The sequence below is a fragment of the Rhinolophus sinicus genome, chromosome 2 (genome assembly GCF_057876585.1).
Source record: "Rhinolophus sinicus isolate RSI-liver-muscle chromosome 2, RSI-T2T, whole genome shotgun sequence".
Classification (NCBI taxonomy): Eukaryota; Metazoa; Chordata; class Mammalia; order Chiroptera; family Rhinolophidae; genus Rhinolophus; species Rhinolophus sinicus.
In genome coordinates this window covers 26,535,413-26,559,938 of record NC_142502.1, presented here as the reverse complement: position 1 = coordinate 26,559,938, position 24,526 = coordinate 26,535,413, and the positions used below count along the sequence as shown (strand labels likewise).

The 24,526-nt window shown below is 40.2% G+C and overlaps 1 long non-coding RNA gene across 1 annotated transcript in view; it reads right to left on the bottom strand.

The window, feature by feature from the left end:
• The window catches only part of LOC141571716 (uncharacterized), a 78,528-nt gene that overhangs the window by 50,902 nt on the left and 3,100 nt on the right, over positions 1-24,526 (bottom strand). Inside the window, exons 3-6 of the long non-coding RNA XR_016019688.1 lie at positions 23,480-23,632; positions 23,087-23,211; positions 21,263-21,359; positions 19,903-19,981 (exon numbers count right to left, since the gene is read on the bottom strand). This is a non-coding gene — a long non-coding RNA (uncharacterized LOC141571716). The remainder of the gene's footprint in view (positions 1-19,902; positions 19,982-21,262; positions 21,360-23,086; positions 23,212-23,479; positions 23,633-24,526) is intronic.

Below are 24,526 nucleotides of genomic sequence, written 5' to 3'. Positions count from 1 at the left end.
CAAACGCTGAGCATTTCCCAGTTATGAAATTGTTCTATTGCCTTTTATACCTCAACTGTTTTTTCTCTTCACCACCAGATACAGATTTCTAAATTTCATAGACAGGAAGAGGCCTCAGTGAGATCTAGCCTAACACTCTAGAGCCATTAGGTCTGTTTCTACTTTATTCATGGGAGGTTTTGCTTTGTTGAAACATTTTTCCAGTAAGGCCTGCTCAAAGAAGACCCAAGGAAAAATCAGAACATTAGTGGATGCTGGATCTTGTTTGTTTCCTCTCAAATGAAGGCTGTATGTGCACAATAATTACCTGAAGTAATTTAATGTCATATTGGTACAAATGCCTTCAAAAAAATAAACATAACTTCTGGGATAACATCACCCAAGCCCTATATGGTCAGTAGCTCTCTTAAGTGTCACGACACACTTAGGAGATAGATTCTCCTTATCCTTCATTTTGCAGATAAGGAACCCATGCCTCAGAGAAGTTAAGAAACTTGCCCAAGGTCACACAGCTGGTGAATGGCAAGTTCAGGATTTGAACCCAGGTAGTCTGACGACATCAGTGTTCCAAATCTTAACTACTATACACATTATTAACGTTAATTGGTTAACAATCATTTTGCCTTGGCTCATAATTCATTTTTTAGCTTTTATTCATGACTGCCCCATGCGTGGGTTTTATCTATTGGTAGTCCTACCAGGAGGAGGGGAAGGGAGAAGACAGCATATGAAGCAACTGAGTAAATTTCCCAGCTTACCAGCTACTGGATTTCAGATAAGAATTTGCACAATCCTGTATGTTTCAAAATGTACTGTTTTATCACCTGACTTGTTGATTCTCCACATACCAACTAACGTACTTTCAAAATGTGTTTGTTTGAAAGTGTCCACTAAAGATTAAATCTTCTGAATGAGTCCATGATAAAACTCAAAGTCCCTCAGCTCTATAAAGACCTAAGGCGGCTACACTCTGGAACAGGTTCAGGAGAAATTAGTCAAATGAATTCACATACTTTGCACAGGAAACACTTTTGAGTGGTAAGAGAGGGGACAGCCAGCTTTCTCCCTGGGAGGGTCCTTAAGCAACATTCCAGTCTCTGCCTGATCCTGGTGGCAGAGAATAAGATGTATCTGGGACCACAAGAACATGAGCATCGCAAACTGTGGGACCAGTTGACATTGACACATGCAGTCAGCTGGGCGGTCCCTCAGAAGGGTCCCTCACAGAGCCCCTTCTATGCCCCCAGCACTGTGCTCAGAGTTGGCGATTCCATGGTGAGCAAAAAGAGACAAGAACTTGCCCTCCTAGAGATTACCGTTTTGTGTTGGAGACAGAATTTAATCAAATAATCTCACACCTGAATATATCGTTACAAATCCAAACAAGCATCATGAGGAAAAGGAACAGGGCTCTGTGAGAAAATGGGACAAGGTCTCACGGAAGAAGTGACACTTTAATAAAAACATGAAGAGATATTGACCAGTCAACGGGTGCTGACTTCCAGGCACAGGGAACAGAAGCTGCAAAAGCGCAACGATAGCAAGGCCACCACTGGTCCAGAAGCATCTTTGTGCAAATTAGAAAAAAGGCACGACCTCCTCGGGACCATTTGCTTCTGTTAGAAAATTGTTACATTTTACTGATTTTGTTAGAACAAGACTTTTTACTGTCAACTTCCAGAAAACTTGTTTATACAATTCTACATTATCTGGAATGTCAATGGCTCAGCACTATGTCATCCAATAGCATAGCGACTAGTTGCCTTTGGCTGGTAAGCACTTAAAATGTTGCTAGTCTAAGTTGAGACAAGCCATAAATATAAAATAAACATTAAATTTCAAAGATTTAGTGTGAAAAATATGTATAGACTGCTCAGTTACGTTTATATTGACTACACGTTGACATGGTTCTATGTGGATATATTGAGCTAAATGAAGTATTTTGTTAATTTCACTAGCTTCTTTTTACTTTTTTTTTTAATGTGGCTGCATGAAAGTTTAACATCACATGCGTGGTTCATGTTTGTGGCTTACATGACCTTCCTGCTGGCAGCACAGATGTACCGTTTGGTGGAGTGGACTCGTACACTGTACAACCCAGCAAACCCTGCTGTGTGCCCTGTGTGGCAGGAATGGACCTGCTGAGCATGGGGAAATGAAAGGAGAGCAGACCCATTGATGCACAGAGGACAAAGAGGAGAGTGATGCAAGATAAGACAGAGACCAGGTCATGCCAAATCTGGCCTCTTTGCCTGGAAAGTTTACTAAGGTTCATCCTTTGCTTCCTGTTCACAGATGCTCCCTGGCTTTGCAGTTTGTCTAGTCAGTGACTTCTTTTAAAAAGCATTTGTTAAACACCCACTATGTGCTCGGCACTGTGCTGAAAACCGTCGCTGCAAAGGTGAACAGGATAACCTGCTGCTAAGGGCCTACAGTCTGTGGGAGACACAGGCAAACAAGCAGGCGGGTGAACAGAGTTCAAGAAGTCCTGTGACTGAGCTGGTCCCTAATAATGTGAATGCTAAATAATTGTGTGCTGTTGATGACAGAGGAGCCAGACAAGGGACAACTCGGCCAAGTCGTGCATACATCTCTCTCTGGAAAAAGACGTTGGCATATGCCTTCCTGCTGGAGGGCTCTCTGCTCAAAGCTCACTGGAAGGCTGTGGCCAAGGAAAGCAAAACCTACCTGTACACCATCCCTCTCAATTTCCATGTGTTGGTGTTTCTTTTTAATAGGAGGCATGCACCATTCTGTCCAACATTCTGGATGAGTAGCATTTCTGTCTCTTATCATGCCTTCTAATCAGAGAAGAAACCAAACCAGTAACTTTAGGGATGCAACCAGAAGGAGCTAGTGCACTCTTCACTTGAGAATACTGAGGCCTGAAGTTGGATGAACCAGAGAGGAGGGATTCTGGAGACCCAAGCCAAAGGGCTGCGGAGTCCCAAGCAAATCTCTTGTCCCGACTGCCACCAACAAATGTTTCATTTATATTAAAATGAATTGGAAGAGCAGTCCTGAATAAAAACAATATGAACTATACTAATTGTATACTAGACACTGTGCTAAGTCACATACATTTATTAGCTCATTTCATCCTCTTGAAAGCCTTATGAAATAGACGGAGTTGTACCTATTTTACAAGAGGAGAAACTGATTCACAGAGAAGTTGATGATTTGCCAAATCTGCTATCATGTTTCCTCGAAAATAAGACCTAGCCAGGCCATCAGCTCTAATGCGTCTTTTGGAGCAAAAATTAGTATAAGACCTGGTGTTATTTTACTATAAGACCAGGTCTTATATTAATTTTTGCTCCAAAAGACGCATTAGAGCGGATGGTCCAGCTAGGTCTTATTTTGGGGGAAACACGGTAGCAGATGGCAGAAAAGATGCTACAAAAGGGCTGAATGCAGACAAAAAAGGGCTCCCCCATTATCCCAGAAAGGAGAACCATTCTGCACTTGCAGTACATGTAGGAACCTCAGGTTTCCCGCAGCCCCTGCACCTGGAGGGTCCTTATTACAATGGGGTGTTTAAGGACGGGCAAGAGGAGAGCAGGGAGGCTGGGAAGGAGGTTACTGCCTGGTTCTGATGCAGGTGAAGTGAGTTCTTTTACCCTTGAGACTTGCAGCCAGACAATATGTTTAATGCTCAGCTTTTATATCTACTTATTTAGCAATTTCGACAAAGTCATACCAGCTTTCTGGAAATGTTTTCTAATCCATAAAATGAAAGGGTAGCATTGATTATCCTCAATACCCACTATTATAATATTATACTATTACCCGTTATACCTTACTATGTCGAAAAAAGTCTATAATCCATAAACAAACACAACACAACAGAGGCTTACTCTAGAAACTATGGAACTAACAAGAAGCTGGATTTTGGACTCGGGTTCTGTCTTTCAAACAATGCATCTCTGCCGCTTGATCTTTAAGTTTCCTTTTTTTGACTCTTGAAATATATCTTCCTTTTTAATAAATTCTTCATTAAAATTAATGATAAATTATATACAAATATTATTTTTAAAAATAGTTGAAGAATAAGGAAAACGGAGCTCTGGACCCAGCCAAGAGATTAATTCCTTGTGTGATCTTGAACAGACACTTGTCACCCTTTCCATTACTCCATGAGTTAGGACCCATATTAGAATCAAATGAATTAATGAAGGAAACACAGACTGAGCACGCAAGTGTTGGTACAAATATATGACATACTGTTACTGTTTCAATTGTCAATGTATCAGACTGAAGTATGCAGATTTAATATGAATAGCAGGCATACCGTGTGCCTTGTACTAATTCCTCTCTACAGGCTTTGGCCCTGTTAGGCCATTTAAACCTCAGACCACCTCTGTGGGGTAGGTGTTACGACTGACCCATTTTACACTCAGGAAACAGAAGCATAAGATGCTAAGGAAACCTATACAAGGGGACCCGGCTACTAAGTGACCAGGCAAGGCTTCTAACCCAGCGAGGGATTTTTATTCACCACTCTACCTCACCTCTCAATCCACATGGCTTGATATATACCTCTGCTTCACTTGTTATTGCAAAAGGGATTCTAAAGACAAACTAGAACACGGGAAATTATCTATATTTTAATATTCTACAAAATGGAAAGTACCTAGATCCTTATTTCTATGTGTTATTGACATAAAATGAGACTCGTTTTAAGATATCCAAGGTGATTCATTTTTCCTTCATTCAGAGATCAATATGTTTGACTTTAAAAGCATAAAACAGTGAGTAAAATTACTTTAAAGGTTATTTCTTCCCAAAAACCTACACTGGATGGTGTTATGGGCACACATGAACCCTCAAGGTCACGTGCACTGAGATAGCTGCCAATATTGCATCAGAAGTTAGTGCCAAGCTTTCTCTGTCCCGCCCTCTGTGGGCTAACTGGGAGAGGCAGAGGTGTGTCTGCATGAACCAATCTGCTGTGAGAGACGCCTGTGTGCCCAGCTCTGAACAAATAGGGGCCAAATGGGCTGACGTCAGCCACAGAGCTGGCATGACAGCCAGGGGGGCTAATCTGTTTGTGCAGATAACCTTTGCTGCAGGCGAAGCCTATGCCAACAGTCAGTTGGGCCACCCTGAGCTCCTGTACTTACATGGCTTCTCCGGATTGCCTTTTCTGTACCCTGCCTGCAGTGACCTTGCTAGAATCCAAAGTCACACAGCACCGGGGTCCAGCTACACACTCTGGAACTAGACTGCCTGGTGGGGAGCCTCAGTGCCATACCCCAGCTGTGTGACCTTACACAAGTCATCTGACTTCCCTGTGCCTTAATTCCCTCATCTGTAAAATGGGGGCAATGAGAGCAACTCCTTCAGGGAGCTGTTGGGAGGATTCAATGGGCAAACACAAGTCAGGTCCTTAGCACAAAGCTGGTACACAACAAGCACGAGCTGCCATTATCATCATCCAGAGCATTGTAAGACCCATCATGCCCAAGGCCATTTTTTACCAGTCTTCATTTTAAGATGATACAACTATATATTAATATTTTTGTCTGTGTATAACTAATATAACATAAAATTAACCATTTTAAAGTAACCATTCAGTGTTTGTAGTATATTTGCTATCTTGTACAAACATCACCATTATTTAATCCAGGATGTTTTTTATTACCCCCTCACCAAAAAAAAACAAAAAAAAAGCAACCCTACCCAATAGCAGTCATATCCCACTCACCCTCCCCCATCCTCTCACACCCACTTAATCCACTTTCTGTCTATGACTTTGCCTATTTGGGAAATTTTATATACGTCAATGGAGTCTTAAAATATGTGACCTTTTGTGAAGATGACACAGTATGAAAAAAGCCTGTACACTTAGAAGCAAAATAACAGAATCCCAGCACCCTCCCCGCCAAAATAATAAAGCGTCAGCTGCATTTGCGTGCAGTACCAGCCTCCCAGGAGGAGGCTCAGCTTGATCTGGGGTTTTGAAACATTTTAAGCTTTAAAGCTCCTTCTCCGTCCCACGTAACACAACAGAGACGCAGAGCAGCAGGCCTGTTGTTGCATCCTCCCTCCTCCCAGTTGTCTACAGAGATCAGCAGAGGGGCCCAGATGACTGCGGCTCATTACCAGCTAATTATCTCCCCTGACAGGAGACTTACCCCTCCAGATCTGACCTACAGAAGGAGACTTCTGACAGAAGCTTCATAAAATGACAGATTCCTCCTCAAACTCATGGAATCCCTAGGCTAAGAACCCTCAGGGACTTAAATCCCACCAGCAGGGGCTCTTGCTTTAATATATACTGAGGCAAAAGTGTCCTTTTTGCCTGAGGGGTGCTATTTAATTGTTTGTGAGGAAGAAAATTCCAACATTACTCTTAGAGAGAAACAAATAATACGGAATAAAGGATGTCTCATACTCATTCCCAGTTTCAGAAAACAAAGGTATATTTTGTTAGTTTCTCATACCCCTGAAATCCTGTGGCATAGACTGCTGACGGAGGACAGGATGAAGGGAAGAATGGACTGACAGGTAGCTAGAAGTGGATTTACATGCCCAGCCACGAGTTCACAGAAGGTACCATCAATCTCTGGATTCTGAGTGTCCAGTGAGCCACAGATTGCTGTAGGGAACATCCCACCAATCTAGTCACCACAATTAATTAGGGGTCCCGTTTTAGGAGAGCCCATTAAAGATATATGTTCATGGAATCCATGCTACACTAATCTTTAATAGCTGAGTCTTTGGACACCTGGGTATAACTTTGTGCTAATTATTATTTTATTATGATAATTATTTGCATTGCCTAACCATGGGAATAGATCATTTTGTTTAGAACACTGTAGTAAAAAGAGCTGTGAACTTGAACCCAAGCAATTTTTTTTTCCAAGTTGTTTGGGAAAAAAAAAAAAAGATTTGCTTGGGTCCAAGTTCACAGCTCTTTTTACTACACTGTTCCAAACAAAATGATCTATTCCCACAGTTTATCTTTCTTATTACATTGCATGTCTTCTTTTGACGTGTCTGTGTTTTTTGCATATTTTAATAGGATGTTTATTTTTTACTTGTTGAATTGCAGGAGTTATTTATATATTCTGGATACAAGTCTTTAGACTTTAGACAGATATATTTATTGTAAATATATTCTCTCAATCTATGCTTGTCTTTTTTATTTCCATTTTAAATCTTTATTGTTGTACGTCTTAAACTGACACAAACTGTATGTCAATCACATCGCAATAAAGCTGGAAAAAAGGATTTTTAAAAAGAAAGCATTGTTTAGAGAAATGGAAAAAAGCTTTATTGAGGTATAATTAATATACAGAAAATTGCACACATTTGATGTATACACCTTGATGAGTTTGGACATATATATACACCTGTGATACCATCACCACAGGCAAGGTACTAAACATATCCATCACTTCCAAAACTTTCTTGTGTTCTGTGTGTGTGTGTGTGTGTGTGTGTGTGGTTTGTGTGTGGTAAGAATACATAACATGAGATCTATCTTCTTAACATATATTAAACTGCAGAATCTTGACTTATTTATTCAATATCCTGGTGACCTCAGACAAACTACTTATGCTTCCTTTTCCTAGAAATCTTCAAACGTAAAAGAATGATGACCCCTGCCCCAAGACCCCTCCAGCTCGAAGAATCTACCAAAGTTTCTCTCGATAATTCACTAATGTGAGAAGGTAACACCAACAGGAAGTCTTTCAGGGCTAACTAAGTGCTTTTGCATAGTCAGAATGGTCCAGGAAAGGAAAAGTAAGTGGTCATTTCTGGCCTATTGAGCTCTTGCTCCTCAGTACTAAGGGGTTTGAGAATTGAATAAAAATTCTAGAATGTCACTGACCAGTCAAGTAAGAATATGTGTAAAATGCAAAGTATTGTGCTGATGTCACAATGAGGATGAAGAACACAGGTGTACCTATCACGCTTACTGTCGTAATTGTTGAGAATTCTAACACCTCTTTAGGAAAGCCAACATCTTTCCAAAGGCAGTAAGCTCCAAGCTGGCTAACAGTCAAGCAGCAGGAAAGGACATGGTGCATTAACTGTGGAACTCGTCGTCCTTGAGTAACAGAGAGCTAATTATATAATGGGCCTAGAGCTGATCCCCATTGTTACGGGTCACTCGCTGCCCTTCCCTATTGGATGACCTGGAAAAGGCTGCTTTGTTACCTGAGTGGACTCTGCTTTTCAAGCCAGCAGCTAAGAGTTCCATTGCCTGTGTGGTTTCTCTGATTACGTGATTCCTTAGGCTGACTGGGATTTCTTTCTTCTAGATTGGCCCTGTTTATCAAAGGGCCCAATGATGATCTCTGGACATTCATTCCTTTAGGGAACTAAGGCTATCAATAGCAGTGAGGTCACATTACACTCTGGCCCAGTCTGAAAAGGATAAGATGCCTGCTGTACATACTGCACCTGCCCCTAAGGCTGGGAGTGGCCCTGTTTTACTTCTCTGAGACTCCAAAGTACACTGTAAAAACTCCAAAGCAGATCTGTAAATCACACACGTGTTTAAACTACCTTTTGGAATTAAATGCAGCTTGCATTTCCAGTTTATAAACAGTGACCTATAGCAATAGGACTCATGAATTAAAAGCAAATCCTAATCCATTTAGGCTTCTTTTCTATCCCCAAGATTTTCACATGGTTTTGTTTCCCAATCCATTTGAGCTAAACAAGCTAGATCAGCTTTCATTGTAGTCAAAATATTTTCCAGAAGCTGACGAAAAATTCTCATCATGAGGCAGATAAGAGGGTACACATGATGTCAGAACAAGGTCAAGCATACTTGAAGTTAAACAAATAGTTCTCAGTGGGCTGTTTTGAACATCCCTTTTTGTTAATTGTAAGAAACACAAGTTTTCATTTTCTAAGCATTCTCTTCTGCAAATGTTCAAAAAATGATAATCTCACTCTCTTTGCTTATGTTTGTAAGCTTATCTCTTACTGGAGCAGCCCAGGTGGACTGGGTGAAAATGTTGATAGTTGCCAAAGTAAAAAGAATTCGAGTCAGGGAAGAAATTCACCCAGGTCTGAAGTCAGTCCCTCAATAGTATTTATTGAGCACTCACTGACTGATACCCAATTTTATACCTATGAAGCGGCTGCTGCCACTGCTGCTGAGAAGACAAAATACAAGTTCTCCTTGAATCCTGTAAAGACATGGCTTATGGGTGGGTGTTGTCGTTTACACGTAAGCAGGTGGTGAAATTTTATGTAAATTGCTCCCTCCTTTCCAAAGAATCAGGGTGATCATGTTTTAACCGTGCATTAGATGAGAACTGTCAAAACTCCCAAGGTGAAAGTCAGTGGAGGAAAAGTATGAAGCCCCCAATTGCTTTCAAATGCAGGATTTGTGACTCTGCTAATCTCCATATTTAGAAATTCTTAATCAGTATTTTCCCTCTTGAGGAATAAAGGCTTCTGTTCATGTTACCTGCAAGTACTGGAGTGATTTGATTTTGGTATTTTAAGATTATTTGCAAGAGGGGCGGTATTTATAATTCAAAACTTGCTTGCATATTTTTCTGTTGAAATCATGGATGCTGCGTTTTGTTTTATAAAGCAAAGAATGCATTGAGAAATGGACGACCAACCATTCTCCTAATACAAAATAAGGCATGATAGATCTATTTAGACCAGAATTTCTCAATCTTGGAACTATTGGCATTTGGGGCCAGATAATTCTTTGATGAAGAGAGAATGCTGCTGTGCATTGTAAGATATTTAGCAGTTTCCCTGCCTCTATGCCAGCAGCACTCCCCCAGCTGTCACACATAGAATTGTCTGCAGACACTGCCAGTATCCCCTATGGCAGTGGTTTTCATCTAAAAAAAAATTAGGGCATCTCTTTCTTCCAATAACTTTTTAGACAGAAACCCATCGTGTGAAACAAGATTCTTCTCTTCTTCTCCCCCAGAGTTACTCCTGAGGCAGAGTTTGAACCCCCCGACACAGGGAAAAGAATTAAAATTGTAATTCTGTAGTTATTATAGACAACATGAGGCATGATATAAGTAAGGTTCATAAGCATTTTCAGGTCACATACCTTTCTATGTGGCAAATTCTCAATTAGCCTCAGAAAAAAAATTCATAATTTTCAAAGACAGGTGTAGGCTAACTATAAGGAAGAACAATGCTCTTAGGTTTTTAAAAAGGCAAAGCATACTGCAATGAAAATTCTGTTTATTGCACAAAGCTCTTATTTCATGTAGAAGTCCTCGGAGTCCATCAGTTCTCTGTTGTGAGAGGCCACTCCTCAATTCAAAACCTCGCAGGAACTACACTGAGCCTGTTTTGCCAATCCACGGCCCATCTCTGGTTTTTAGTAGCTTCTCCAGCCCAACAGGGCCCCACCTCTTCAACTAACCGAGCCACCATCAGATGCTTTGGACAAATCTACAAATGTTCTTGTCTAACAGGAATTCCCACTTCCTGGTCCCCATCAAGTCAACTGCTGTTTGTTTTTTAATTCGGCTTCAAGTATCACCTGAAGTCTTTCTTGAGTTATTCCTCTCTGGAAAGAGCTCTTCCTCCCGCTAAGACCTCTTGGAATCTCTGCATTGAGCTGCATAAATCATTGTCTCGCCTTTGAATTCTCCTTGACTTGTTTCAATGAGTAGGTTTGTCACAGGGTTACACCTACGTCCTCAAAGACAAGACTCTATTTTTCCCCTGGATTCCCTACCTTATGCTCATAAGGCACACAGCTTTGCAAACAATGCTTGCTAAAATAGAATTGCATATATAGTTTTTATTTTTATTTTATTTTAATGGATTATTCTGAACCCAAGTATTAACAGGCCAGTCATGGAAAACACAGCACACTCAGTTGACAGAGTGTGATGGTTAATTTTATGTCTCAACTTGACTAGGCCACAGGGTACCCAGATATTTAGTCAGACCTCATTCTGGGTGTTTCTCTGAGGATGCTGGAATGAAATTAATATTTAAATCAGTATAATGAGCAAAGCCATTTGCCCTCCATAATGTGGGTGGTCTCATCCAATCAGCTGAGGGACTGAATAGAATAAAAATGTAATCCTCCCCCAAGTAAAAGAGAATTCTCCTGCCTGATGGCCTGTAAGCTGGGATATTACCTCTGCAGATTTTGGGCTTGCCAGCCTCCATAAACAGCATGAGCCAATTCATGTATATATATGAATTTTGCTGGAGAACCCCAAATACTACACAGAGGAAACAAAAAATATTGTTAATAACTATTACAGGGTTCAATTTGAGCATGATAGGCCTGTCAATCCAACCCAGCTGCTGAGAAAGCAGCAACAGAAAGAGAAGGTATGACCACCTCGGCTTCCCAGGTTAGCTGCCTACGTCACAGGAAGAAAAGTCACCCACAGGTCTGGACACCTCCCACTTAGTCACTGGGGTAGAGATGCATTCAGATTTTGTGGGACTTGCAGCTTAGACCATGCCATGGGTCCAGGTGGATGTGCTTTTCAAGAAAATAAAAATGAAATTACAAAATTCTTCAGCAATATACCAATTCAACTGTACACATGTTTGGGGACATTCACAGCCTTGGAAAGAGTCCATCTAAGTGACAGGCCCTGAAGTTTAAGCTTCATTCACTTCTTGGTAAATTCCACATTTAGCTGAATGACCCAGAACCTTCCACCTGAGGAGTCTGGTTCAATGCTTACCCAGTTTCAAAAATGTTGAGGAAGGCAGAAAAACAGAAGGGAGAATGAGGGCGGCTGACAAATTTTGACAACTGACTTTTGAAATTTTTTCCAGATTTAAACAAAGCAGCAGATGCCCTCCAAAAATAAAAACAAGTCACGAGTAAAATAGATATATGCGTTTTTAAAAGAAAAAAATTCCGTCAGTAAATAAAATACGGTTAGTAGATACAAATGAAATGGCAGCTGCTTACAATCCTGGCAGATTGTTGATTTCCAGTCAAATGAATGCTAAGGGTACATATAGTGACTGCCTCTCAAATCTGAGACAAGAGCATTAAAATTAGTTCACTTTAAATCTGCTCAAAAAAATGTAACCATTCATGCTCAGTATGTGTTGATAAATGCACTCTGTGAGGGTAAAGAATGCTAGTTTCTTGTTTTTAATTCTTGCAATTAAGAGAATGAGTTGATTTTCTAGAAAGTCTTCAGAGCTAGTAAATTTTATGTTTGTGCAAATGAAAGATAATTTTTAAGTTTGGTTTACCTGAGACTGGGAGTTAATTTTGGTTAAAATTGACCGTACCATAAATTGACCAAGGTTGTTGCTCTATAAGAAGCAGCAACCTTCCATCTAAATTTATTTTTAATTTAACACAGGTTACTTAACACTGTGATGGGAAAATAGCTATTTTGTTCTCTGCGAAAGTTACATAGCTTCTTATAGATTTCTATTTCTTTGATTCTCAGAATCTTAATTTATGAGTGAAAGATTCACAAATATAAAAGCTCTTACTCTTACTCTTTTCAAAGATGAGGTGTTCTGGGGCAAATGGAAATGACAACATGGTTTATTCCAAGGAACCTGGTTTCCCTGTCCTTGATGCTGAGCTAGCACAGAACTGAAGACTGCTGGGTCCTCAGCTCTGCTTCTATCAACCAGCACAACCAACAATGAGATTACTGAGAGAAGAGCAGGCAAGTCCTACTTCTCCCCATGGCAATATAAACAGGGTGGGCACACTGTTGGGAAAGATGTGTTCAGTTTTGCTATAACCCTCACTGGGATAAACCTTAACTATGGAAGGCTGACCATGCTTCTGTGGTCAGTACGCACTGTGAAGCTGTCTTTCAACTTGTTCACCATCACACAGTCTAAGGGAAAAGAACAAGTGTGCAGAGCTAGAGCCCCCAGAACAGGAAGGAGGGATGAATGAAGGAAGATACAAATGTAATCTGTAGCAATGATCACAAGGCCAATAGAAATGGTGACGTATCTTCCATTAGAATCTCTCCTCACTTCAGTGTCATTACAAATCACCTACTAAAATCAGTCCTTTTCCTGCCTCAGAATAATATTTATGGACTTGTAAAGTGATGAACATATTCCATATATCCCACAGATTGTGTGTGTGTGTGTGTGTGTGTGAGAAAGAGAGAGAGAGAGAAAGAGAGAGAGACAGATACATATACACACCAAAAAAATCTGTGGGGTATGTGGAACAAGTTTATTATTCTCTCTTTCTCTCTCTCTCTCTCTCTCTCTCTCTCTCTCTCTCTCTCTCTCTCTCTCACACACACACACACACACACACACACACAAGCGTATGCCATCGATTCTCATTATTCATGGTAGTGATGTTCTATAAAGTCACTCTGAACACTGAAATAGGAAATACTGGAGAACAACTCCTAAGCAGAAACACAGGGTATACACAGGGTTGGGTTCTTGCAAGCCTCTCATCACAGTTTCATTAACTTATCTGTAGGTAACCTTGATGTATGTCTGTATCTGTTTAAAGATGGCTTATGTAATATAGATTGTTGACTTATTAACACTGAACTCACAGCTAACTGCACTATCATCCATGGCTGAATAAAGCTTATCTAACACATGGATTTTCTCCTTCTTGTACTTTAAAACACTAGACAGCACTTCAGCACTAAGCTTGGGGACTGTTTTAAACAGTGAAATTACCGATGAAAAGCACAAAAATGGAAAAAGTGGGTCAATAAACAGACCATGCAAAGGACACTTGTTTAAAGCACGACAGCTGAAACAAGAAAGCAGAGTGTCACCGTGATCACCCTCAGCTGGGAACACACGTGCTGGCTGATTCAATTTTGTCACCACTCTGTGCATGTCCATAACTGAGAGTAAAAACATGGTGAATGTTGATTTGGGAGTTACAAATAAATTTTAGTGAGTAGGTGAATTAAAAATTACAGAATCTGAGAGTGAGGATTAATTATACATATTGGGTATGTATGTGTGTATTTAGGTATATTTATAATATCAGTGTCATTACTTTATAGTTAGATTATAATTCAATCAGTATCTATTGATGCCTACTATTGGCTGTAGGGTTCTGTGGTAGATGCTCAAATATACAAAAAAAATCTAATTAACAATAGCTTTCCTCAAGGAATACATAGATTATTGAGAAGTGAAAGCATTTGTATATAAAAATGATAACCAATAAAGCCAGAAGAAAGCCAATGTTAACTGAGCAATTGAGGTGATACATGTCGTATAAAAGTTATGCGGCTTTATTCCTGTTATGGATATTTCATGAATTATTTTCTACATAAACTGGAGGGAAAAATGAATTAAGAGTTTAGCTCTGTACTATTCAATAATGGTTGATGCTAGCCACATGTGGCTATTCAAGTTAAAACTGAATTAAATTAAAACAAATTAAATCTAAAATGTAGTAGTTTTCAGTCCCGCTAGCCACATTTTAAGTATTTAATAGTGAAATGTTGCTAGCGGGTGTTGTCTTGGACAGCATATAGAACATGTCCATCAGTGCAGAAGTTTCTATTGGATAGTCTTGATCTAGAGTCTCTAATTTATATGTGTGGAAAACACATATAAGGAAATGAGGAAAAATCACAGAAAGCAGAAAAAAAAAATCCCATTTACAATTATTAAAGCTGTAAGTTCTACAGAACATTTTAGGTTTTACCCTTATACAATCTGAAAAGGAGAATTTTAAGCTTTCATTTCTTGCACACTAGTAATATTGTATTTTATGGTAACAACCCAGAAACACCATGAACTTCCCACAAGGTCTTAGAGAACAATGACATATCTGTGATAAATAAACAGGAAACTCCTGACACTGTGTGCTCGGTGAGGGTTTATTACACATCAAAAATAAGCATGTTCCATTTTTTTTACTGTTTCTCCATCACGTGTTAGTTAACTGTCAGAGAGGCATGAAAAGTTCGCATGCACTGCATGAGCCTTGGAGAATGAAGCAGGAGAGAGAAGTTTGATCACAATTGCATCAATCACTTATTTTATAATTTGGGTTCGAACTGTGCTTTTATTCACTGCTGTGGAGCTACCCAAGTGCGTCAGAAACTTCCAAATGTCCACCCACCCACTCTGAGTCTCCAGGAATCTTGGCAGCTTCTCCATATTAGATTGACCCTCCTGCCACCAGCTCTGTGGATGGCAGCCAATTTGTGAGGCCATGGGGCAAATTCCAAGTCCTCAGGATTTAACCAGGAAGCAAGGCACAGATCCTCTTGATTTTTAGAACCCCAAATAGAAAAGAGGATTCCATCATATGTCAATTCCCACCCCACCTTTACATTTCCAAACTCTCTTCTCACTCCCACCCCAGCTTTGGAGGTATTTCTCCTGTCTGAAGGAGACAGGGGAAAAGAAACAGTTCTGGAAGTCAACAGGACAGTCTACTTCGAATATCTTTCTGTCTTGCCCTCGGACCTTTAGTGTTTTCAGTTTAGAAGGTTTAGAACTTGCTGTCTTTGTTTTCAGGTACAGTTCTGCAAATTCCCCAGATCTCCCAGCCCAACTGGGGAATGTTCACAAGAAGAAAACAAGAATATCCATGTTGATTTCTCAAGTTTATTATCCCCACAGATACCAATCTGCAGAGTGATTGCTTCTTTAAACAGTCAGATTAGTTATCAGTTCTACTTAAACCAGTATAGCAGGCTGTCCCAATACCTGAGCAATTTTTGATCCATTATCATCAGTACCATAAAGGATATAAATAAAGAACTAAATTGGACCCAGAAAAGCATATTTGATCACCTTAACATGACACATTTACCTGTGGTCAAGTTGTGTGAATTCGGATTTTTCTTGGATGCCCTGATCTATATTATAATTCTCTTTTTAAAAATTACTTAGTTTAAGCCTGAACTTCTAAATTTACATTCAGAGATTGCTTGGGGAAAGAAACTAGAGAAATGGGGATTATATTCCCTGAAACCTATGAGAAATGTTCCTGTCTTCTACCCCCTGCTTTAAAAAGTAATCTCACGCACCCAAAAATTATTTTTGCCTTAAGCGCCATCATTCAAGAGATGTTACCAACCTCTGACAGATTTAAGTTTTATAAGAAAATAATACAGATTCCATATTAATTAAATTAAAGGATATTAAGTTAGGGACTCAGGGAAACTGCCTCAACTAGTACTAAGAATTCAATATACTGCCGTAGAAACAAATGTTCTTCCAAAAAAAGAACACATAAAATGTTTTAAATTAAGTCCTGATTGTAAACTTTTGTGAATATGCAATATTTTGTTATGAAAAATGCTTTTCAGCACAACAAACATTTTCTCCAGTAACTAAACAGCGTTGCACCATTGCCTGCCCTCACCTAGAACATGAAAAGTGATTTCCATTTAAAAATATATGATAGCAGATTGCGTAGGCAAATTTGAAATACGATAATAGCAACACTGCCATTTTATTGGTTGCTGGTAAGAGATTCTAAGGAAAATTCTATCTCCAAGTATTGTGTTTTGCAGCAAACAATATTGAGGATTGATGACTAGTTTCAGGGAGGAGATGGTCTGATTCCTCATGTCACTCATGTGTGAATTACGGATGGGCAGAGTTCACCTCAGGTAACGATACTGTTGAGGGAGGAGAAGGTGCTGTCTTACCAAAATATGACTCTGTGTGTGTGTGTGTGTGTGTGTGTGTGTGTGTGTGTGTGTGTGTACACATGCACACATGTGTGCTGCTCAGCAGCTGGCGTCGAAGGATGTTTACTTATGTTTCTTTTTCTCTTAGCCTCTGATTTTGTAACAATGGGTTTACAGTGTTCCAGGGACATTCAGCCCTCGGTGAACACTGTGTGAGGGAGAGGGCACTTGAGTGCACTGGACTCTTCCTGCAAGGCTTCTGGGAGCAGGTAACATTTCTATTTCTGTGCAACTAAAGTCCATTATACCAGCATCCTTTAGAGGAGGATCTTAATGCTTATTACAAATGACTTCCTTTTAAAGAATGTATAAAACATTCTTTAATAAGGCAGGCATAATGGGTGGTTCTCATATAACTGGTACAAGTCTCTCTAAACCTAGCATATTTACGTAGCATATATACCCAGTTATTTAACACCTGCAACATAGCATCAGATATTAGCCAAATTCAGAAACCTATATCGGTAGGAATTTAAATTGTACTACCATTGTTTATCTCATATCTGTGACTTAAATGCAGGAGTGTGTAATCCCCTAAGGTATGGAGACATAGACTTTGTCGGAAGTGAACTAGAACACTTCCAACCGTTAGGAACTTACACTAGACACCAATGTGTGTAGTTAAATCCACATGTGTTAGGGGCCAACGAGATAGCTGGGAATTCTTCAAATTAACTTGTATGTAGAGAACAATGTTTAATAAAGGACAAGTAATAAATACCAGCAAATTTGGAGTGTGTGTGTGTGTGTGTGTGTGTGTGTGTAATAAAAATTTTGTAGTAATGATAAATATTGTTTGGAATTTAACCCAACCACAATTTTTTTTTTTTTGAGGAGCGTTTCATCACTGACATTGTTTAAAATTGCTAGCACATGGAGATGATTAAAAGCAGGCTGACCTGTAGTCAGTTTTATTATTGTTTTTAAATTCTCTACAGACAATGGACTTCTATATTGCTGCGCAGATGTTGAGTGCTCCTAGCGTCCCATCCTCGGAACACTACTCGTGGACTCTAAATTGCATGTAATTGTAGAAACTCAACTTGTATGTAAGTTTAAAAATATTGGAATAAATTTCCAATGGTCTATCCAGTCCTTCACTGGATTTTTGACAGTTTCACTTAGTAATATAATATATGGGGGATCATAGTGGCACTTATTTCACTTCAAGAGGTTTAGTATTAACCAAAATTTCTCTAAACACTTTGGAACCTATTTCTATTTTCATCATGGCCCACATTAGGGTGTTATAATAGAAGTACTGTAGGTTTCATACCTGTTATTTACTATTATACTTCTTGTTCTCTTTAAACTTTGTTCTTTCAAGCTTTAAGGGCTGCCTCCTGGATTCTGGATTCCGAGATCCAGCTATATAATTTTGGTCCCATTTCAGTAATACATTGAGAGAACACCAAATGAGACTGTGTCAGTTGTTCTATCATTTTTATATAATTTTTACCCCCTCCCCTTGCTAATTAAACATAAAACTGAATTGAGAAAGAAGAAAAGTAAGCCCTCAAGCTATTATCTAAAGCTTTATTTGCAGTGATACACCAGCACATCCAGTATTTTAGAGACTGTGGCAATGTACCAGGATCCTAGAATCACAAGATTTACGTCAATTTGCATTTGAAACCTGGAAAGACTGAACAGCAGTTGTACCCTCCACTGAGAACATAAACACACCTGTGCTTCCTATTTACATTCACCTGCTAATTAATTAACACCCCTATTTTGTCGCACAATGACTTTCCCGACAAACTACTATAATGTTTTAACCTATTAAATTCCCACTATAATATAAAAGTGTTCATCCCAATCCGTCTATAGCTAGATTTAAACAGCTGCAACTGGCTTATACCAGCTCTCAAGAGGTGATGGTTAGGTAGCATCTCTTCCCAATTTATGGTCAGTGATGTCACTGGTGGTTTGAAGTTGACAATGGTGAAAATATTTATACCAGGGAAAATGGTAAATGCCACAAATCAGGGCTTCCCTCTCCCTGAGAAACCAGTTTTTTAAACGTTCAGTGCACCATTGGATATGTATACCTCTGTTATTACTACACAGAGGGGACTTCATCCCCACTTCTTCCCAGCTGTGTGTCTGGTGAAAAACCACCAGAATTCATCTGCGTGCATGATTAAAAGGGTACAAGAGTTCACTTGGAGATTAGTGATGGTGACCTATACTATATTCCCTCTCCATAAAGTATGCAGAAGGAGAAAGGAAACCAACGTTGGCCAGAATACATGATGCTGCTTCAAGGTATCCAACATAAGAAAGTCATTGTCTTCCGAACCATGAGTCTGTATGAATCAAGGTCCCAGCATTTGCATACTCAAAGGTTTACCTGAGAACAGTTTCATGAAAAGACTATTTGCAGAGCAGTGGATAGAGTTGAAGGAAATAACAAGGACAGGGGAAGCACTTAGGGACTAGCAACAGAAGCCACAGGAGCCATTACTACCCCTAAGCCTAAAGGGCCAAAGGGAGGGACCTTCCTGGAGTCAACCAACAGGAACCCTAGCCACAGGTACAGAAACTTCCAGAGCTGTGGCAAAGCATGTAAGGGTAGGGGGAGATAAATACCCAGCTCTCTCTCTATGCCTCCCTTCCTCCTTACTAGGGCTTCCCATTGGCCAGGTCCACGAGAAAGCAGAGGGCAAGAGCTCATGTGACACAGTCCATTGAGGTCAGCTCCCAGGTCTCAGAGCAGAGCATGCTGGGGCAGAGGACGGAGCTGGGGAACGGAGGCAATGGAGAATAATCCACCCAGGCTCTCCTTTCCCTCCATTCTGCATTCTTTCTTCTACCTCCAGGAAGCCCCAAGAGCAAGTAGGGAATTGAATCCCTTAGCTATGCAGTCACATGTTTTGAAAAAAGTGGAAGTTTTCTTTTTTTTAATCTGATGAAAAGGAGGACTGTGAGAGAGAAAGAAGGAATTTGGAGGAGGTTAGACTGCCGTGGCTATAATTTCAAATAGAATTCAAATTGCAAAGCATTTTTCATATTTTATTAGGTTGGTGCAAAAGTAATTGTGGTTTTAGCCATTGTTTTTAACCTTTTAAGTCGTAATGACTTTTGCACCAATCTAATACTTAGAAAAACCATACAGATTTAAAAGTGCAGAATAAAGAATGGTATAAATATGTTCTAGAATCATCTTCAGCAGGGAAAATGAAGCTAAGACATAACCTTCTTTTGATGCAGAACACCAATGTCATCCCAACTACTTTAGAGACCAACAAATGAGCAATACGCCAGACAATTAAGAATCACTTACCTTGAACGTGAAGGACACAGTCTGTAGTCCAGCACTCCGCAGCACTTACTGAAAAGGCACTTCATCTTCCACTTTCCTCCTACAGACACGGAGATTTAAAAAAAAAAAAAAAAATGAATTTTAAGATCATAAAAGTTGTTACAATGTCCTTGCCTTAATTATACTCAGTAAAATTAGACTAGCAACCAATTCTGGCCCAAAGAATCTCTACATAATAAGCGATACTGCCACTCAGGTTTTGGTTAGTGTTTGAGCTTGCTGGGGCTGCCAGAGCAAAATCCACACACTGGGTGGCTTAAACAACAGAAACTTTTTTTCCTCACAGTTCTAGAGTCTAGAAGTCCAAGATTAAGGTGTCAGCAGGGTTGGTTTCTTCTGAGGCTTCTCTCCTTGGCTTGTAGATGGCTGCCTTCTCCCCGTGTCTCCCCATGGTCTTGCCTCTGTCCTGTCCACATTCTAATCGCTTCTTAGAAAGACACCAGTCATATTGGATTAGGACCCACCTTAATGACTTAATTTTAACTTAGTCACCTTGTTAAAGACCCTATCTCCAAATACGGTTACATTTTGGGGTACTGAGGGTTAGGACTTCGATATATGAATTTGGAGGGGGATACAATTCAGCAAATAACAATTAATATTTATTTATTTTTCTCCTGCACCACCCAGGCCATAGCTTCTTCCAGGAAGGACATTTTTGCCCTGGTCTACCTCACCCACTCAAAATGCATCATTGCTTGGTTCCTATCTTTGAGTCCATGTTTTCTGCTTTCAAGTATTATAGGCAAATTATCTGACAAATTAGAAATTATAAGCAATTTGATTCTTTCCATTTGTAACTATATCAATCTCCCAGGGAACAGGAAGTCTCTGGAGACAATGCTGTTACTGAAAAATGGTACTAGAATGGCAAGAATTTCAGGAATCTTTAAAGCTGGAAATAGGAATGGTTGAGGAAAGCGGGAAAATTGCACTTGGCTTCAAATAAAGAGGAAATGTATGTAAGTTCCCAGGTCTGAATTCTCATTATTTCTGTTATCCACAGAGACAGATGTCCACAGAGACAGATGTCCACAGATCCAACAGCCACCCTTGTCCACTGGTCCACTGGTCCACTATCTACCCCGCTTTTTGCTCTATATTGTCTATGGAACCCACTTGTCAACTGTCCCCCAAAGCCAGCTTTTTTTTTCCTTTTACCATCTCCCAGCAACTCTTCACATTCATACCAAAACATTAACTCACCCTTTTCATCTCAAAGTATTTAAATGCATTGTTGCTTTTACTAAAGGTTTTGTAGAGGAGATAGAAGAGAAAGATTGTAATATGCACTCTCAGAGCAGATAACTGAAACACTCACCAGTGGACCTTTTTTATTTTTTCATTTAACCTGAAGTCCTCCATGGAGTACTTTACTGCAAAAGTTCTCAGAACCCTTCAGATGTCAGTGATGCTCCCTAAGGAAGAGAAAACAATGAGGGTTTCCCAAACGTATGAAATAACCTAACTCTTTTCTCATGGAATAGCTTCAAAGACACTTGATTTTACTATATTTGATTCAACTACAAATACTCATCATTATTATAAATTCCTTCTAAGTAACACATAGCATTCTTTCCGCCAAAGGTATAGACTCTACAAAAGGAGCAGGACCTTGGCATTTTTACTTTGGCTTCTTTACCATCATTAATGAGTGAGTCCCAGAGTGAGTTTCCAGAGAGATCCTTAAAGAGGCTTATCGCTCTGACTCATGTTTAATGCACTCCATACCAAGAGCATTACAGAACAACTAAAAAACTCAGTGAGCTTCTCCACTGCCCAAAGCCAAATACAAAGCCATGTGGGGCACACCGAGTACTCAATTTTCTAGCTATTTTTTCAGATTGACTATCTTTTTTAGATTGACTAGTGGACTATCTTATAAGTTTATGGCTACTAGCTGCATGGCTCAGAGAAGGGCAAATGGAGCCAGAAGGAAGTTCTAATGGTGCCACAGACACCTTCAAGCCCAGTTCTATCATCTCCCAAACGACCATCAGCTCTGACAAACTGTTTGGTCAAAAATGCATTAGGGTCTGCTAAAAAGTTCTGTTTATAGATGTGTGTACATGACAAAGCAAGTGATGTTATTCTCTAGCCACTGAGAAGTCTGAGTGTCCTGTGAGAAGGATGACAGCCTGTTCGCAAGCCCTGGCCCAGTGTTGGGTGATGCCGATGGCAGAGGAGACCTCTCACAGGACCTCTCCCATGTTTCCTGTTACTCTGTGTTTGGGCTGGGTATGTGTTCAGTTGCTCTGTGGTTCTATTTGCATGGTTTTCCTTAGTCACAAGAGCTTGAAATGCAAGAACTGTGCATATTTGCCCCCATATAGGGTGAAGAGAAAACCAAGCATGGCCTTTTAACAACTGAAGGGTTATGACTATGATAAAAAGTATGACGTGTACTATACTCTTAGTTGGTACCAAGGAGGACCGCCTTCCCTTAGGCTCAAGTCATTCATCCCCTAAACTGAAAATATACCATCCCCATCCCCCCACATACTCACGTTTTCTCACACACACACACACACACATACACACACACACACACACACACACACACACACACACTATTGTGTAACCATGATTCCCCCTGTGACTATCCTACCTAATACTCTTCATTCTACCTGCCTGGTTTCCAAAATAAAACTGGAACTCACCCTGGATTGTTTCCTCTCCCTCTCCACCAGCATGGAACAGCTGCCGTTTGCTGAATCCTACCTCTTTACCAACCCTGAAGCCCATCCATTTGTCTCCCTGCCTCCAGTACTCAGCACTGTGCCTTGTAATCACCAAAACCCTTGCCTGGCCTTTCCCTAAAGGTACCTCCACATAATCTCTGTGCCTCAGGCCTGACAACGTAGTGCCTGGCACCTAGCAGGTCCTCAATCACATTTGCTAAATGAATGACTGCCTTCTACAACCTCTTCATGCATTTGCAAGAACATATGGCGGCCCAGGTGGTATGACTGGCAGGCAACCAAATGGAGTAGAAAAGTGATTCAAACCCACCTCCCTCACAACATGATACAATGCCAGAAATCTCCACTGACAAAATAGATGTAACTCTTGAGCTAAAGCATTATGTTTCCAGGAGGCCTCTGTTAAAAAAATCAAATGTGTTCTCTAAGATAAGAATTCTTACCTCAAATCAATTTATTTGGTCAATTAGCAAGGTTTTGAATGGGACATGGGACAGGTGAGTTTTGATATCTAATTAGGTCAAATGAGATCCACAGCATAAGACATTGCTTCATGAAGGGACAGGATCTAAAGGAAAATCACAGAAATAAAACTCAGGACATTTAGGCTTTGCCTCTAGAGTTAGATCTATCATAAGAAAGAAAATCTGATAATTTATGTTTGAGTCAGAAATAGGAGAAGATGTACTTCCTGTCTTGAGGCTCGAGGCTCTGCTTCCACTTAGGATAATTCTCATTCGAGACATGAATCTAATAAAACCATGTGTTTGGATTTCCTGGAATTTTTCTGACTCTGAAAATGGACTTGTTCCCAAAAACTTCCTTGTTCCATCTACCTTCATGAATGGGCAGTTTCCACGGTGTCACAGGGAGAATGCAGGCAGCTTCCTGATGCCAGCTCACTGCTGCCAGACTTGACACAAGTGGCAGGTCAAGATTTATCTTCACCGAGATAAACGAGCCGCCAAATTCACCTTCTAATGTATTGTCTGAGTCAAAATAGAATGAAATGAGAGCTAATAAAATAATTCAGCTGGCAAGAAAATATAACTCAGCTGGCAAGAAAATATTCTACATCTTATTTCTAAGAGTGCTCTAAACCAGGTTGAAGCAGCTCAGGACCTACCAGATGACACTGATGACGAGAGTTGCTACAGGTTCACTGGACTTCCTCCCTCCCTCCCTTTCCTCCTCCTCCCTCTCTTTCTCTTTTTCAGTTATTTTTCCCTTCCCTTCATCTTTCCTCCCTTCCTTCCCCTGTTTCTCCTTCCCTCTCTTCCTTCTCCCTCTCTTTCTTCATTTCCTTGCATCCTTCATTCATTCAAAAAATACCTGTTGAGAGGCCTTACCACCAGTCAGATGAGACAAAGACAATTGCAATTGTACAAAATCCTTGTTCTACACACACACATACAGACACACACACACACACACACACACACACACACACACACACACACACACACTCCTACTTTGGGGCTCCTGCTGGCAGCTTCTCAAACTGAAATCGATATTGGTTTTTGTCACATTTCAGTTGTGGCACAGCATTCCTGATGTTAATGGCATGTTAAAGGCCAAGACAGGATGGAACAGTGAAGGCGACTGATAGGAGATCTGGGTCTCACTCCTGCCTCTGCCCTTGACTTGACAAATGACGTTGGCCAGGGACCTGGGCTATAAGATCCTCATCTGGAGAAACAAAAGGTGAGCCTCGCCTACTCAAGTTCTCTCCATCTCAGCTGATTATAAGATCTGCAAGAGCCTCTCAATGTGTGTAGAGCTCAAGGATAATAATGAGGAACCTGGTCTTTCAAGGTCAGAAAGGTGAAAATAAAAGCCATTAAAAAACAAACAAACAAACAAACAAACAAAAAAACTGGCGT